At 36.9% G+C, this 19,053-nt stretch overlaps 1 long non-coding RNA gene across 1 annotated transcript; it reads right to left on the bottom strand.

Annotated features, from left to right (window-relative positions):
- Positions 1–2,426: 2,426 nt before the first annotated feature.
- LOC125141001 lies at positions 2,427–4,250 on the bottom strand. Its single transcript, XR_007140324.1, has 3 exons — positions 4,191–4,250; positions 3,803–3,855; positions 2,427–3,218 (listed from the first exon to the last, which is right to left on the bottom strand). It is a non-coding gene; the product is annotated as an uncharacterized LOC125141001 (long non-coding RNA).
- Between the last annotated feature and the right edge of the window lie 14,803 nt (positions 4,251–19,053).

Here is a 19,053-nt window from a genome sequence, read left to right as displayed (position 1 = left end):
ATTGTTGAGCTCAGGGCGGACACTGAACACACCGCAGGAAACCTAAACTGCATTAATCCCGTTTAAAGAAGGAGGCTGTTTCACCTGAAAACAATGAAATAATCCGGTGCGCTCTTAAAACTGTGTGCGGAGTCTCGGGTCGTCATTTAAGAGCAAACCCACGCGTTTAACATGTGAATTCATTTCTGGGAGAGGCTGAAGGATTATGTGACTGAGAAGCAACAGACTGACTCAGTCTATGTCTTTGTGTTTGGCTAAAGCGCACTGGTCTGTGCAGGGGGTGGAGATGGAGAGAGGGGGTGGAGGTGTAGAGAGGGGGTGGAGGTGTAGAGAGGGGGTGGAGATGTAGAGAGGGGGTGGAGATGGTGGCTTAATCCTTTTACATTCTTTACTCAGTGGGCGTTAATTAGACGCCGCAGGTAACCGCACCGTCCACATTCATTAGGACCGCAGGGGGTTCACTTCATTACTGTAAGAATGCGCCTGAGCCAGAGGCAGCGACTGAAGACCTGTCAATCAGCAAGGTGCAGATGCACAAGGAGACTGCAGGGTTTACTGGATTTTACACACTTTTTTTTTGTACATTTTGCACATTTTTTTTTATTGATCTACACTTTTATTTAGATGATCAAGCAATAGGTTAAAATAAAGTAATAAAAAATTAAGTTTCAGGTTTATAAATGATATTAAACATGAATTTAGGTTTTAATCAAAGATTTGCCGTGCATATAGATTCCTTTAAAACATACGTCATGTTTTGAAAACTAAATATTTAAATATTATATTTTATAGCATATATAGAAACCCTTAAGAGGGCTTTGGACTTTTGGACAACTGTTTTGCACCTAAATATTGGTCACTGAACAAGTGTTCTTTTTCACCATATTGTACACGGTTACAGAAGTAATTCATTATCACACTATCACTGTAGTGTCACCTATGCATGATCTCAAGAAACAGTAGGGAAATAGAAGATGCTTCTTAATTCATTAATTGTCTTTGCCTCCATTCTTTTCGTTATTTTCCCTTCCTCTGCGGATGCAATGGGTGCAAGGACAAAGGAACAGATACACATTTGCAAATGTCACTGTGAAGCAAATTTTTAGGAACACCTAAATATATATATATATATCTGTGTCTGTGTGTGTGTGTGTGTGTGTGTGTGTGTGTGTGTGTGTGTGTGTGTGTGTGTGTGTGTGTGTGTGTGTGTGTGTGTGTATACAGAAGAACTGGCAAATATATTTAGTTATTTAATCAATGTTTCAACCACATCCTTGTAACCTCTAGATCTGTGGGCAAAACTAAAATGGGAAAAAGAGAAGCCTTAAAAGGAAATGGGTCTAATTCATTCATATGCTCTTGCAATCTCATCTACCCTAGACTAGTGAGAGATCAGTGAATGTCAAGCCTATGTATAGTTTTCAAGGTCAGGTAGTGGTGAGAGGTTGACAGCTAGGTTATAAAGGAGAAAATTAAGAAAACAGTAGTGGGTGTTTTAAAGTAGGAATTTTTAGGGATTATTCTACCAAGGCGGTATTTATGTATGCAATGTCTTACAGAGCTGCTCCACATGTAGCTGTGGGTTCTGTACTGCTTAATTTTTTTTTTTTTTTACTTTTTTTTTTTTCCTTTCATAGATTTCAATAGTTTATTATTGTTTTCCTCAATGTGGCACACAACCCAGAAGTATGCTTTGGCGTCTACTGTGGAGTGCAATTCTTTCAAACAGATTTAATATCAAGCAAAGCTCAACACCTCACAAGGAAAATGAATCATTCCATAAACTGATCTGTAATATTTATTTATTTGAAGTTAATGCTTTTTAATTCATTCATTTATTTCACACTGACTGGGACATCATTCATTCAGTGGAGCATGGAACTTCATTTCCATGCTTTCTCATCAAGCATGAATAAGTATATATACTGTATAATGCAAATTGTCTGTATTGGACTATCCGGAAATTTAATGTGTTGCCAATTTATACCATCATATAAGATTTATTAACTTGAAGGAAGTAAAAAAAAGGGCATTTAATAAAGTCACGTTAGTTGTAACACTTATGTGAGCTGTAAAGTTTTCTTCAGTGCTTCCTTGCCTCATATTTAAACACAGGCAGAGCATGTGACAGTCATAAGAGTGATAATACAGTCTGTGTTACAGAACAGCCAAATGATTGTTGAGACCACAAACATAAGATTGAAAATTCATGAAAATCTTTTCTAAAGCAATTCAAGGACTTTAAGCTGGGAAAATACTCCAAATACTCTCCACTACATATAGCTGAGGTCAGATGATTACACACACCTTGCAAAATCGGAAAAATGTTAATAATAATAATAATAATAATAATAATAATAATAATAATAGAAAGAAGAAGAAAACTATTATGATTTTTTTTGTTTTTAATGTATTTTCTTCCCTAAATAAGCCATTTCACATTAAATCAATCAATCAAACAATCAATCGATAAATCAAACAACTAATCTTGTAGCAGTACTAAATACAAAAATGTAAATCTTTAGACAAAATATTAACAATTTGCAATGATCATCTTTCTCAGGTTCAAAGATTTACATCCACTGGATCACAATCATGTTGCCTTCGTAGAATCTTTGCACCTTTTTAAAAAGTTGTGTAGAAAACAATTAACAACCACAAAGATGTTTTTAAGCTGTTGGCTGATGTTGGTCATTGTGGCCTTAATTTTACTCAATAATGAAACAGACATTGGTTAATGCAGGTAGCAATTATTGGGCTTTTTGATTTATTATAAAAAAAAAAAAGGCAAGATAAGAATACATAAGTGTTATTTTCTTTGTTAATTTTATGGTATGTTAATGCTTTTAATTGTGTTATTTCAAGGAATGTTAGTGTAATGCAGTGACAGTGCTTCAAGGTTTAAATGGATGCCATTTGCAAACACCTCTTATATGTACAGTAGGTACTTATTTATTAGGTAACTCTTTATTTGAGTAGTTTAGATAAGTAATAATTGAGATAATTAAGTAACAGTACACATTGGCTTTACATGTTTGTCTCACACCTCTGGGGGTGGAGATTCGATTAATGCCTGTGCTCTGTGTGTGTTGAGTAAACATGTTCTCCACATGCTTCTGAGGTTTCCTCCTGGTACTTCGGGTTCCCTCTCTCAGTCCACAGACATGTGATAGGCTGATGGGAGTGTTCTGAGCTGTGTCCTGGAAGAGACCCTGACCCTGTGTAGGATAAGCGGAACATAACGTGGATGTATGGATTTAACAGTTAACAGAAATTACACACAAACACACTAAGTTATAGAAGAAGAAGAAGAAGAAGAAGAAGAAGAAGAAGAAGAAGAAGAAGAAGAAGAAGAAGAAGAAGAAGAAGTTTTATTTATATAGCGCTTTTCCGTAGCTCAAAGTTATGCACACATACTCAGAGAGATAAATGTGTGGAAGGTACAAATGACAGGAAAATAGTAAATGTCAATTTGATCTCAAGTGCTTAACTGTTAAAACATCATGGACATTATTACATCTGACACACATCTGATCTACTGTACTTCGCCCAAGTTTTCGTACTACTGAGCCAGAAATGATTTTAACTTCCATTATCCTAAATACCAAAGGAGCTGTTGTATATATACAGCAAAGACTGAGCACATCATCATCAACCGTAACACAAAGAGAAGAGAAAATCTTCTCTCAGTGTGTTTGCAATCAAGAGCATTTGTGAAAGAGGTCTGCTCAGGTCACTATATCTCTACACACCATCTCCTCATGCTGTTAGTGAGCTGGAAAATGGAAAAGATGCTCCTTACCTTAGCATTGTCTCTCAGTTGCGAATCTCCAAAACCATGAAGTGCTAACAGACCTTAAAACACATCAATGCAGAAGTTCATAGAAATGGACGAATATGGAAAACATCAATAAAAATGCATGATTGATAACACTTTATTTGGATAGTCTGCTGTTCAAACTCTTAGGAAAGCACATACATACTCTCGCAAACAGGTCAGTTAGCAGATTGTCAGCATGATTATGTATCAGAGGCAAAATGTTAAAGTAATTGAGACAAACAGGAATAATAAAAAAAAACCACAACAACAGAAGGTTGAAAGTGAAAGTCATAAATAAATGAGGTAACCATTTGGATAAACAAAGCCTCTATAAACTATTATAAAATGTTGTACAAATGACATTATTTACATTTACATCATTTCCTGTCCAGTGTCACCCAAATGAGGATGGGTTCCCTTCTGAGCCTGGTTCCTCTCATGGTTTCCTCTTCATATCATCTCAGCTGGTTTTTCCTTGCCGCCGTCACCTCTGGCTTAATCATTAGTGAGATATATATGTATACTGTATTTTAAACTTTGAATTCATATTTTAAAATTTATTTTAATCTTTAATTGTATGTATTAATTAATTCATTTTTATTCTTATTTTTTCTTCTTTATATTATATATATATTTCTTTCTCTCTTTTTTCTCTCTTCTGTTTCTATGCTTTTCTTAAGCTGCTTTAAGACAATGTGAATTGTTAAAAGCTTTATACAAAAAAATTGAATTTGAATTTGAAACAGGACACAGGTGAGGCTTATGGGAAATGTAGTCAAGTTTCACTTTGGCATAATGCTGACATTAAGTCAATATGGGGTGTGTTAACATTAATCCTACTGTGTTTGCTGACAGAAAATGGGCTCATGATTTCTCTGCTCCTGCTATAGATTCAATATAGAATAAATAGTGCTGAGTTACTTCCAACTTCCAAACTCATCATTTTATTTATAGCAGAAACAATAGGAAATAAACTGCCTTATAATATATATATATATAAAATATTTTCATCATAATCATAGTTTACTAAATTTAATAATTAGATGCTTAGCATCGAAAACATATGCCCTTGTAACTTTATAATTCCCTGTATCCAACAGAATGGCATAGACATTGATTTTGCCATCTGTACTGGTTATTGAGAGACCTCCGGGCTGGTGCTTTTTCCTGTCATATGGCAGGGTCGCTGATCTGTGTCCGCTACGCCACAGTGCTCAGAGGACTCAGGAGTGAGGTCCTGGAATGTAGAGTCCAGCCGGGCAGGGAACTTGATCCTCAGATTGTGGAGCGTCAGAGTGGACACCCAGTGAGCAAGAGCTTACAATGGAGCCTCTCAGCAAACACACACACAATGAAGAGAAAGACAGAGAGAGAGAGAGAGAGAGAGAGAGAGAGAGAGAGAGAGAGAGAGAGAGAGAGAGAGAGAGAGAGAGAGAGAGAGAGAGAGAGAGAGAGAGAGAGAGAGAGAGAGAGAGAGAACCGGGTGTGAGGAAGCTTTTCATAAAGTATACTATAAACATCTGCAAATGCCTGGCTCGGTTTCGGTTAACATATGGAACGAAGGAAAATATACAGCAAGAGACAAACATTCTTGACACTTTTTTCATCAGACAGGACTCGAGAGGTGAAGATGCTCGATCCGAAAAAGATAGGAAATGTGCACACCTGGAAAATAACACAGACTTAAAGAGGGAAAGAAAGAGAGCAACAAAAGGTGCACTCATTACTCTCAAGAGATTTGCTTATGTGTGACAGGTGAGCATGTTTTGTTAAGCTGCGTCTTACTATTCATGGCAGATATAATGAAGTTCATTCTGCGGGTGTAAGGTCAGCCCCCGTCACTGCCCACTGCACCACCATTATACACTCAGGTGCAAAAGTATCCCTATACTACTCTATCACTGGCTCCTAGATTGTTGCTGTAGATACGAGACTAAAGACAGGCAATTCTTTTCTCTTCTGCTATGAAGTCATATCCCTGATCACGACCATGACAAAGATTTTCATTCAAATGGGCTTAAACACATGTGGTGCAGAACAGGAAACAGTCACTGGCCCTTTTCCAAAGCAGCTTTATGATAGTTTTATGTAATTATACCCTTGATTAAAATATACTTAGTGCATATTCAAGGGGTTTCACTTTGTCATCCTTAGGTTAGCCAAGTCCCACTGTGTGATTGACTGCAGCATCAGGGTTAAATTCAGCCAGATTCTGACCCCTATCTTTTGTTGGAGTTTAACTCCAAGGCTCATCTGTTGCACATCTGGCCACAATGTGTTACTCTGATCAAGCTAAGCCCTGCAGTGCGAGCTGTCAAGGCACCTAGCATGACAACATTCCTGCTCCAATCCCCAGTTCTCCTATTCAGCCATGTCCCTCCCTCTCCCTTTCGGTCTGTCTCAGAGAACATATGATGATGGTAAACGGCAGGGAAACCTTAGCAGCAATAGGCAGAAGTGCCACAGATTGTCCCGTGTATCTGCCCATTATCACACACAGTTAGTACCATATAACTGCCTGTCAGATTATGATGGCAATATGTGTGACAAAGAAGTTTAAATTGGCATATGCAATGTAATGCACATGATTTGAGGGCATCCCTTACTGTGAATAGAGCTCTCAAACGTTGCCTAAAACTCCAACAGAGATAAAAGTTACACATTCTGAACACTTTAATCACATCCTGGCAAAATACTTAGGTGTCTGTGGCCATCCATCCACTGAGGTATTTCCACTTTCTTGTCAGTTGGGTTGCCTAGCAATTCAAAAACCTCCTTTTACATTAGAATATAAGCAGTCTAACTTAGGCATGTGTTTTTCAAGGAATATTGATGGGAGAGAATTTGGCATTTTAAAACAGCTCGGCTCAGCTAATGCATTAAAGGAAGTCTGTATGATCTGCTACATGTAGATTTACATGTACAAATTCATCGATTAGTCCTGACACAAGAGACAATAATATTTTTTAGGGTAATGTGAACGAAAAAAAAACCTAAATCCCTTTCCATCTCTGTGATGAGTTTTTTACATCTTACATCCTTTCAGTTTTTCTTGACTTCCATACTGAACTGTTTAATCTTCAGATGGAGTGTCTGGCCCTCTAACACAAAGCAGGAGTCACTCAGAACTACAGTCCAAGTTCTTTAAATTCTTTCCCATTTCTGCAACTTCACATACACTAAACCACAATCAGTTCAATGATGCTATGGTTTGCACTTGGTTTAAAAAACTGCCTTTAATAATGTCTAAACAGCAGAAGAAAAAAGAAAAAACTATCATGGTGCAAATCTAAGAAAAAAGCTGACAAGAACTTGAAACCAACATGTGCTGAAGCAGAGGGACAGAGATGGATGTGGCACAGCTGGCATAAACGGGAGGATTAGAATAAGGGATGGGAAAGGGGGATGAGAGTAAGGAACTCATCAGGGTAAGCGATTTCAGCATTAACTCCATATAATGCCCAAGGGTTGAAATGACATGCCTCAGATGAGTACAGTGTCTCCGGCTAGGCTGAGGCATGAAGCAAGATACCCAACAATGATGGCCTGAAGTGTGCACAGAGTACATATGTATAAAACCATGCATTAGAGTGCACAGACCTCCAAATGCTGAAGTGCATAAATGGCATATTACAGAAATAATTTTTTTTATTGTGTCTTGGCAGTGACTTCTCTCTATTAGAAAAGACTTTTATATATTTAAAACAGAAAGACGCATATTTAAGCATGCTTCTATAACTAAATGGAGGCCATATACCAAAGTCATTTAAATTTCCTTATAGTGCACATCAACAGATAACCACACACAACATTTATAACTCTCTGATCTACTGTTCGGTCACATCTAGCAACCTTGGGGTAACCATGGACAATCAACTATTTTTCTAGCTGTTGCTAATGTTACACGCTCATGTTGGTTTCATCTCTATAACATCAGATGGATTCGGCCATTTTTGTCCAAACCGGCTGCTCAGGTATTTGTTCAGTCTCTTGTAATCTCAAGTCTGGATTACTGCAACTCACTGGCATGATGGCATGTCTAACCCTGAATGCAATTTATCCTCTGCACATGATCCAAAATGCTGCTGCACATCTTGTTTTCAACTTAAAGTTCTTACACCCACTGCTCTGCTTCTTCCACTGACTTCTGGTAACTGCATGGATTAGATTCAAAACACTGATGCTGGCCTACAAAGCCAAAAATGGATTAGCTCCTTCTTACCTCAAGGCTCTTATCACTCCTCAAACTGGACCTCGCTTCCTCAGAGCTACCAGCATGGCTCCACTCACCAACTCTCAGGGTAAGAGGTAGGAATACATCAAGACTATTTTCTGTTCTGGCACCAAAATGGTGGAATGAACTTCCCTTTAGATGTCTGAACAGCTGAGTCACTGGGCATCTTCACACGATGGGTGAAAACAAACATCTTCCTGTAACACTAGGAAACTAGCAAGTTTCCCTGTTTGTTTTATGTGTATTTTATGTGTGTTAAAAATATTAATCGATAGAGACTTTAAAGCACTTTTGTATGTCAATCTGTATAAGGGTGTCTGACAATTGCCATAAATATAAATGTAAATGTAGAAATTTAAAGGTAAAAGTTATCTTTCCAGACCATCTTAGGGCACAAGCATACATGCTCACATACAGTACTATGGACCACTTCAGACTCCAGTGTTTGTCTTTGGACTGGGGAAGAAACAGGAGTGTCCAGATGAAACCCCTGAAGCAAATTCTGCTAAAACACAAAGAGTAAGCAATACAGCCCCATGCCACAGAATACTACATACCCTGACAAATTATATATTAAAAATATATAATCTTGTAATATCAACCTTGGCGTTTCTGCATCTGCCTTTAAATTTATGAATATACCAAAGACATTAAATTAGTCATTAGCATTTCCAAATGAATTTGGTTTCCTCAACAAGAGGAAGTAGACGATCTCATAATTTCACCTTGCATATCTTTCTTTTGTTAAGTTCTTTTTACATAACGTCAAGTCAAGAGTCAAGAAGCTTTTATTGTCATTTCAACCATATAGCTGTTGCAGTACACAGTGAAATGAGACAACGTTTCTCCAGGATTGTGGTGCTACATAAAAACAATTACATAATGTGGGTTCAAAGTGGGTCTTTGATGAGCTTTGTATAATCATACAACACTCACTTGTTTAGCAAAAACCTGCCTTGTAACCAGGAAGGAAAAGTAACTGAAAAAGGTTTTATGCTTTACTACACAAATTTACAAAAATGTTTCTCTTTAGTTGTTTTAGTGTGGAAATGTACATACATTTAAATAGTGAACCTGACAGATAAATTTCATGAGAAAATCATGTCTTTTTTTTAAAAAATAATAATAAATAATTAAACAATTTTTACTAATGATCGGAGTTGATTTGAATTATGATTTTTAAAATCTTGTCGAATTTTTACTCAAAGGACATCCTCTAATGATGTTGTCCTGATTATGAAAAATGTTTTCCAATGTTTTTCTCTGGTGATGATTAGAAATGTGAGAATATATTTATCGGTTTATTTCATCGAGAGTTTGTGATTCAACATTGTCAAAAAAATTTAAAAAGAAAACAACAACAAAAAAACATTTTACAAAGTAGGGCAACTTAATTTCAGTAGTAATTAATAAAATAAAAAGTATAATCAACATTTGAAAACATATATTCAGGTGTTTCGTTTTTCTATGTGATTTATATTCATTTGGATATAGAAAATATAAACTCTATTCTTATTTGATATTTAAACCAAGATTTACCAAATTATTCCATTGCTTCAATACTAGCATGTGTGCATGTTTTTTAAATCAAATCTTTAAAATATAATTCATTTCTTTATCTTATAGATTATATTACATAAATATATTAATAATTCAAGATTGAACACAATCTATATAAATCGCTTTCAACAGCAGCTGCAGTTTCTTCTTGTAAACATTTGACTGTGTGTGTGTGTGTGTGTGTGTGCGTGTGTGTGTGTATGTGTGTGTGTGTCAGTGGATGTGGAAGCATTTTATTTGGATAGTAGACAGGTCTGTAAAAAGCTCAGCAATGTCAGTTACCATATGTGAAACGTCAGCAGTGTTTCTTCTCACGACTAATATTTGGAACAGTTGGAAGTTTTGCTAAACAACAACAAAGTGTTTTAGAATTACAATAACAAAGTGAAGCATTGTTTTCAAGTGCTAATTTGTTCTATGTGTAGAGCAGTGCAGCTGAAAAACAGCAGAATACTTACAGCTTTGTTTACTTCAGTGCTGGAGAAGGTGCAAAAGAGCTTAGTGACCATAGAGCCACAACACACGAGACCCAGACAGGACTGCAACTCTGTTCACTTACATCAGCAAGCTTTTGTAATGAAAACAAAGAAAAGTGGGACTTACATAAAGAACAGAAATAAAATAAAATAAAATAAAAGCAGGTGGTGCTCTTACACAGTGCAGTGTAAATGAAAGGTGTTGTCATTTTGTAATATTCTTGATGACAAGACATTATTAGCAATGAAGCTTTTTATAGTCATAAAGCATGTAGAGAAACAATGGTATGTTTTAAACATGAAAAAAAATCTCTTAATCTTATTATTGTTATAAGTATAATGACAATGCAGATTATTATTATTATTATTATTATTATTATTATTATTATTATTATTGTTATTATTATTATTATTATTATTATTATTATTATTATTATTATTATTATTATTATTATTATTATTATTGTCTTTCTTCTTTTCAAAATAAAAAAGGGGAAGTAGACGAGTCTCTCTGTACCAAATAGAATAGTTAATCCTGCAGTTCCTGGTTGTATTTGACGTGTCAGTCTTTTTACTAGCTGGAGAAAGGCTTGAGCAGTAACACGTAAACAGACAGAACAGCACAAAGTAAACAGTCATTAATCCAGATGCTGACACACTGGCCTCCTTCTCCATTTCTAAAAACATGTGCATGATAGCCCCATGCAGCTTCTGTGCACAGACTCTCTGTTGTCTGAACAGCAGATCCTAGACTCCTACGTTATCAATCTTTACTACATTCCTCTACCATGCTGTGGGAAGCATTCGCACACTAACAAGGAGGTAATGATGAGATCCAAATAGACCTTACACCAAGAATGAACCCAAGATGAGGAGGGCTTAGAATATTAGTCTCAGTGACACACACAGACATATGCACACAATCACATGACTGAATAATGGAATGAGATCCAAAACACACACACACTCACACACACACACACACACACACACACACACACACACACACACACACACACACACACACACACACACACACGACGTTGCCTGATTCTTTGGCCGTCACACTCACATCTCATAAGTGTAATAAAGACTCCATGACCAAAGAGTTTGACAAGAGCCTGGAAGAAGATCTGAGTGCAAGTCTGTTTGTGGGTGAGACCGAGTTTTTTTTTTTGTGTGTGACCGCACAATTCCTAGAAATGACTGTGACCATTTTGATTCCAGTTAGACATGCCACGCCAACCCAAAGAGAGCTGCTTATTAGGAGCATAGACACTATTTGATGTCTAGTTAAGGAGATGGCAGCTCATCTGAAGCATTCTTCTATACCATGTGCTCAACATTTCTGGGTTAATTAGAGGCCAGTTATTAGAGTGCATGTTCAACAGATTTAGCACAAACTAACCTAACTGTAATCACGATTAAAGAAGTGATTTGATTTTAATGGCTGCACACATTCTGAGGGGAATTTGCTCTACTGGGTTGCTGTCAATGAGGGTCAGGAGGGGGTCAGTGCAGATACAGGAAGCAGGGTGCATTGAGGCCCAGTGGGACATCTGAAGTCTCTTCGAGCCAGACACAATGGATGATCACTCAGCAATGACGGAATGTAGCTATGCTTCTTGGTGCATGCCATAGCATGTTGTAGGGATGATTTAGTTTTTTAGGCCAACCTGGAAGTTAGCATCGTGCTGATTCCTTCAACAAAAAGGCAACACGATTTTTTTCACTGGCTTATTGGATTATTATTGAAAATGAGATCTGTGACGGGTGGGTTTAGTGGTTAGCACGTTCGCCTCACACGTCCAGGGTTAGGGGTTCGATTCCCGCCTCCGCCATGTGTGTGTGGAGTTTGCATGTTCTCCCCGTGCCTTGGGGGTTTCCTCCGGGTACTCCGGTTTCCTCCCCCGGTCCAAAGACATGGATGGTAGGTTGATTGCCATCTCTGGAAAATTGTCCGTAGTGTGTGAGGGCGTGAGTGAATGGGAGTGTGTGTGCCCTGCGATGGGTTGGCACTCCGTCCAGGGTGTATCCTGCCTTGATGCCCGATGACGCCTGAGATAGGCACAGGCTCCCCGTGACCCGAGAAGTTCGGATAAGCGGTAGAAAATGAGTGAGTGAGAGTGAGTGAGATCTGTGACCAAAACGTTTATGATTCTTTATGATATTGTAGCCAAAATACAATCACCAGAAATAAAAAAGCTAACGTTAGGCTGTAAACAACCTACACCACAGTCACATGACTTCAACGTCACCATCACAAAGCTTCCGATAACTCTTTCGATTTTTATTTTAAAAGATATTTTTTTAACTGCCAAGAACCTGCTGTGGTCTTTTTCGTGGATGAATCTGAAGGAATGAAAAGTTTGAGGAGAAAAGTTGCAGAAGTGTGAGTATAAACACAACAATGCTGTAGTAAATGAATTCACCTGCTTAGTGTAATAAAGGTTACCTCTGTAGTCCCATTTATCTACTTGTAAGCATGTGTCTTTTCTAAGATATGCAAAAGCTTAAAAAAAACTGAGTGGGATTTTAGTGTTGTATTTTATGCCACAGAATAAAATGTGAAAATATACTAAACTTGTGTTAATCACAGACCTAATTTCAGGCATTTAACTAAAAACAGCATTCAAAAAAAAGCCCATTCAAATTGTAAGACTCATTCCTGCAGCTCTCTAGTCTCCTGTAAGTCCACCACTACATCCACAATATGAATCACTACATACTCTTATGTTGCATAATCTAGGATATCAGTAGTTATAGAGTCAAATGCAGCTCTGGGTGCTTACATACACTTTCATTTCTCCATGGAACATGAAAACTTTGTGTTTTGGAGACCGCTGTTATTGCATTTACCTTCCCATCTTGTTAGGCTGGCATCGGCATCAGGTTTTCTTGACAGACTTGTTTGTTATGAGTCTCAAAATTCACATATGGCAAAAGTGCTACTTCTCCTGATCTGGTAAAGTTTGGGTCCTGCAGAGAGCACAGTAAGACCTGAAACACTGGATTGAATGTTTCAAGAGGAGGAAAGCTGCTTGTAGAGCTTTAGTCTCTACACAAATGCTCTGTAATGTGAGGGTCTGACTGTCTCAAGGCACAGTGGCTTCTGCTAAAACTATCAGAGCGAACACGCCAGCTTGCTAAATGGTGAGCCATAAATATGAAAGCAACAATGCCGACTAAACTCGTCTCCTTCACACACACACACACACACGCACACACACACACACACACACACACACACACACACACACACACACACACACACACACACACACACACACACACACACACACACACACACACACTCAAACATGCTGCACGGAAAGATCTAACCTTCAAACTCTGTAGCTTCAATTATAGCAATTAAACTTACAGTCACTCTAACTCACTTTCACTGACCACTTTATCACCGTCAGCGTTGCAGTAACTCACAACTTTCATGAAAATATGCAAAAGAATCTGCCACATGCTGTAAGTGGGATTTAAGCCTACAGAGGCCATACGAAGTTGTATTTTAACACATGAAACGCTTTTTTTTTAAATTATTGGCACCCCTCCAATTAAAATTTGGTGAAGCTTCAACACCAATGGCTCCTCGTTTCCTGTAATAATATAACACATGTGTACAGGGTCATGTACACTCCTCCATGCAGAAAAATTCAGACTCATTTATATTCTTAGATATTATTTACATTCAAATAAGAGGTTTTCAAAACACTTCTAATCCAGGGACTGAGATAGACATCACCGAAGTACTGTATTGTACACTGGTCTTGGCATGTGTTTTAGCCAGATATTGTCTACTGGTTTTGAGAAGAAATCTTGAAAATATACTCTCATAAGAATGATTTTAGTCAAAGTAAATGTATCAGCCTAAATAATGATCATGTAAAAATTAATTTAGCCAACAAACTACATTAAAAAAACAGTGGCATATAATATTAGTGGCATATAATATATCAGTGCATAGTTTAATGACCATAGTATGTCTGGAGATGAACGCTAGGTACGTGAACATCAGTAACATTGTGTTGGATTTTCAGGGACATCTCCTGGCACACTGATGGTAAACTTTGTAGCTACATGGAAAATGTTGCTTGGGCAAAATAGTAATAATGAAGCAATTTAACATTTTATATCTGACTACAAAAAAAAAAGCTAAACTAAAATCCTCTGCAAATCCAATGAATTTTTAGTTCACTGTATACCGCTCTTCTATTAAATTAGGTTTAAAAAATTCCCAAATGCCAAAAAAGTTTCAATTTTTATACTGAGGCTTCCAACATGAACTGATTATGATGACTAATGTATAAAGAGTATATTTAGTACTGCTGGGTTTGTTCATGGAAATGTGCTCGGGTTTTTTATTTCAATTTTTTGCTGACCATGTAGTAAAGCTTTTAATCTCTTTAACTATGGAGCTGAAAATTCATACCTGCAGTGCAGACGCCTGGTGTGGATAATTCGGCAAAGATGCTAACTTGATCCTTGTGTTAATCCCGATACTGCTTTTATAATTCAAAGCTCACACAAGTCCAATTTTTCAATTTTTGGATGATCATTCATAAAGTTCTACATGTCTCAGGTAAAAAAAATATACAAATAAATAAATAATAATAAAATGACTCTTTTTTTTGCATGTGGAATTTATATATTTAATATTCTGGCTGTTTTTTTAAATTTATTAATCTGTATTTTTGCTTTTATATTAATATAACAAAAGTAATAGTACTTTAACATAATACTCAGTTAATTGCTGACATGATCTACTTTACATAAATGATGGCTTTTGGATTGTCATCAACAGGTTGAACTGCTACTTAACAATGTTACTTAACACCTTGTTGATTGCAGTAATCTGAGAGGTTATACCATGTAACTAAGTCATTATTTTTGCCTACAAACGTACAGCAGTTCTATGTTCTAGTCAAGGGGCACTTTGTTAAGTCGAGCAGTCGCCATCATATTTTTAACACTTAGCCCCGAGCACTCTGTTTGTAATAAAATGGATGTTTGAATAGTGTCATTTGAGCAGCCGCTAAATCAAATGACCGCTGAGCACCAAAGACTAAAACTGGCTTGCATTATAGCTTAATAGTCTGTTTTCATGCCATTCACATTCACTTTGGGGTTTATTGGATCCAGCTTAGGTTAATCATTCAGCCATGAAGATTTCATGGCCAGATCACAGATGAGCCATGCCACCATGCCAGACACTGTGGCATCGCCCATGCCTGCCTGTATTACAGTCACTCTGTGCGTGTGTCTGTGTGTGTGGATCAGTGTGTGTGTGTGTGTCTGTGTCTGTATGCGTTTTTCTTTTCATGTCTCTGAAGATTAAGACAAGGGTACTAAGGTTAAAGTTCTTGCCTTGATGCATTTGTTTCCATTTAGTTATTCCACATATTTCCTACACCGTCTGTATGCTTCAACATTCTCCATGGTGTTTATGTTGAATCATGCAAGAGATAGTCATCAAACGAGATGGGCCTTAATCTCTTACTTATACTTATATGGGTAAGTAACTGGGCTCTCTTTATTTTCACAATCTCTCCAATCTGTCTCTCTCTAAAGATGGCTTTTCCTGTGAGAAAAGTCTCCTTTATTAAATAGTGATTCGATTATCAAGTTCATACCCTCACACTCATAACATTATACGCTGGGAATCCAACAGTTCAAATTAGACCCAAGTGTTCTTTTTCTTATTAATGCTCTTTGTGATGTTGAGTGCAATCTCCTGAAAGAGCGAGGTTTCATTTATCATGCATGTCTCAAAGAGGACCAAACCCATGCTACATTCCACTCTGCACTGGGGTTGAGATACGATCTCTAGATGTATGTAGATCTGAGAGTTCCCTCTGGAAAATATACCCAGTTGGCAATTTGTCTCAGAGAGTTAGTACCAGACATCAAATTAAAGATTTTGTTTGACATGCATTTGTACCTTTTTATAATGTTTGAATATTTTGATTTTTTTTTTTTCTCAGCATAAATATCCGGATTCCATCTACACCAGGTGCAAGGCTTTATACGCTTAATCACTTTCAATTCCTTTTAGTAGAAATATAACTTTGAAATGTATAGAATGTTTTTATATGTATTTTATTTTCAAGTTATAAAGATAATAGATCATTAAAATTCCCTAATATCAGATAAATATTCCGCAGGCCTGACATCTGCACACACATTTGCAGTGTCCAATATAAATAAAATCCCACTGTACCAGTAGGAAAGTGGTGAAAATAGTAACGGTGTTTAATCTACAGACAAGACACGGTGTCCACTTTGCTCAGTTATATTTATTCTCCTTTAACTTTGAAATGTCAGCATGTACAGTACCTAATACAACACGCCAAAAAGACTGGCTCTCATTTTCTATACCCTTAAATGGTGCATTCTGAGGCCGCTACAAATTTTCCACTAGTGATGTGAAAGTAAAAAAAAGCAACGCAGTGCCTTATGACATTCTGCCTTATTACTGCCCATGGAAACAAAGAGATGTTTTCTTTCACTGTGAAATAGTGTCCTGGAAATGTGTCACTCCCTTCAGTGCCTCTCTCTCTTTTTTCTCTTTCTCTTTTTTGTCTCTAGGTCTCTCACACATATGCCTATATAATACATTCACACATGTTGGCTAATATAATTCCAGGATTCAGAGGATCATAGTGCAACTCTGTCGCCTTGCCAGTACCACGTTTAAATAAATACAGGAGGCTCCGGCATTAGGACTCACAGCTTCTACTCTCTTGACCTTAGGTCACTGTCACGACCTCACCTTAACTGCTGAGTGTCTGCTTTGTCCAGAATCCTAACAACAACAAAAATCCAGGCCAACAAAAAGTAGTGGGTATAGGTCATGTTTTTGTTATTTAGAAAGACAATCTTGAAGTTTTTAAATTGTTTAACTAGTTAAAATCTCTATTATTTATTTATAGAAGTCTTCTTTTAGATATTTATCTATAGTTTATCTATATGTTCTATCTAAAGTTTTGATATAACCTTGTTCAGAAATGAAAGACAACTGTCTTATTGTCAAAATGATCTACAGAAATGTGTATAACATGTGTAATACCTCACAGTGTAGTTTGTCTACTACATAAAATGCTATTTTTCTCTTTCATGTAATCTTTTCCTTCTTCCATAAACAGCTCTGACTCCTGTTAGACCATTTTATTTTATTAAGTTAAATATTTTTATTTCCAAGAAAGCCCGAGTTGCCTGTTACATGATACCATGACATCAGTAAAATAGTTATTAATTAAATTCATTATGCTTGTAGTATGCTATTAATGAGAAACATTACACAGCATCTTAAAACTGAAGTAACATTGTCTTTTATAGCCAAATAAGGCGGTTGTAACTTAAGCTGATCGGCTAATGTTTCAGCAGTTAGCAAACTGAAATGTTTATATTAGATTTGCGTTTAAAAACAAACCACCAATTACACTCACATTTATATAATAGCTTTAAGAATAAACTCACACTTTTACCTCATAGCTATGTTAGGCTATATATGTACATTGCATGCTTCTGAGGAATACGTTTGGCAGCATGTAGCGTAGCGTCTCTTGAGCACTAAACATAATGGGCAATTAAGTCTATTGGCAACGCTAAAGTGTTCTCCTCAGCTGCTCTGAGGTTAGTTGAAAAACACTCATTACTGCTGAAGAGTGTTGGAATGCAAGGTTTTTCCTGTAAAATAGACACATTATATGTACTGTATTATTCTATATAGAAGTAGAGATACACACTGACATGCAGATGGTGTTTGAAAAACAAACGAAAAGAAAAAAACGCCTTTGCACTGTTAAAATTTTGTTGTGTTTGCACCACTGATGACTCATTAAGTAAACCCTCTCACAGCAATATCACAAACCACACAGACATGTACCAGAAATAGTCCTCACCACAGAAAAAAGCTCATGCAGTATAGCTTTATCGTGATTTATTTCTATTTAGTTATCTCTCTGAAATCTGTTGGCCTCATGACATCAGTAACTATCATATAAATGTTCACATAACAAACGCCATCAGAGACTGAAGCCCTTCAACAGCAGGTAATGATTTATTATCTACATAATGCAGAAGGAAGTGTTTACACCTAATCCGCCCTAATGGAATAACAAAATTTCTTGTTGCGGCTATCGCTGTCTATTTAAACTACAGTTCACTGGCACAATTTAACAAATAGTTTCCACATTTGGAAGACAGTGAGATCCTGGCCATGCTGCAGACAGTTCACCAGGTGGACCGTTGTAAAAGAACCTCTGGAAAGGAAGAGAGTTTTGCGAAGTGTTCAGCCAACAAAGAGACATTGTGCTCTTTACCATAATGATAGTAATTTGGTTCTGGCAGCTGCTTCATATCCGGGAAGATCTCCAAGAAATGTGCAATTTTAGTTTGTAATAAAATATATAACAGATGATTTTTTGGGGGGGGCGGGGGTGGGGTCGGTGGTGTGGGTCGTCCTTTGATAGCGTGGATGTGGGCACATTTAAATAAATTTAAACGGTAGAAGCTAATTTTTATGACCAAACCAATTATTATATGGGAAGCAATGTGCGATGTATTTTACAATTGGCTTCATAGAAACTGTGTATAACCTTAGTGTATAGGTGTGTGTTTAACACCATAAGAGTGTATGTCAGAAACAGTGGCTAAACTTTACCGAATGACATTTCTACAAAATCGCTAGCTAATTATTTTTATATGGCCATGGATCAAACATGTTCAAAAAAATTCTAAGTAGACTTTGTATAAGTGTTAGGATGGCTGCTCTTTCAGTTGTATGTACTTTTTTGAGACTGTGAGACCACATAACCCTCCATCACTTACAAGGTTCAACTGGTTGACTTCCAATAACTGTTTAATCTTCCACTTGGGAGTTCTACATTACAAGTGTTTGTATCAAGGATCATCTATTTTATGCATGTTTTGCACTTTGGATAAGATCA

This window comes from Tachysurus fulvidraco, chromosome 4 (assembly GCF_022655615.1).
Source record: "Tachysurus fulvidraco isolate hzauxx_2018 chromosome 4, HZAU_PFXX_2.0, whole genome shotgun sequence".
NCBI lineage: Eukaryota > Metazoa > Chordata > Actinopteri > Siluriformes > Bagridae > Tachysurus > Tachysurus fulvidraco.
The sequence above is the reverse complement of the archived record's forward strand: the minus strand, read 5'-3'. Positions and strand labels throughout refer to the sequence as shown.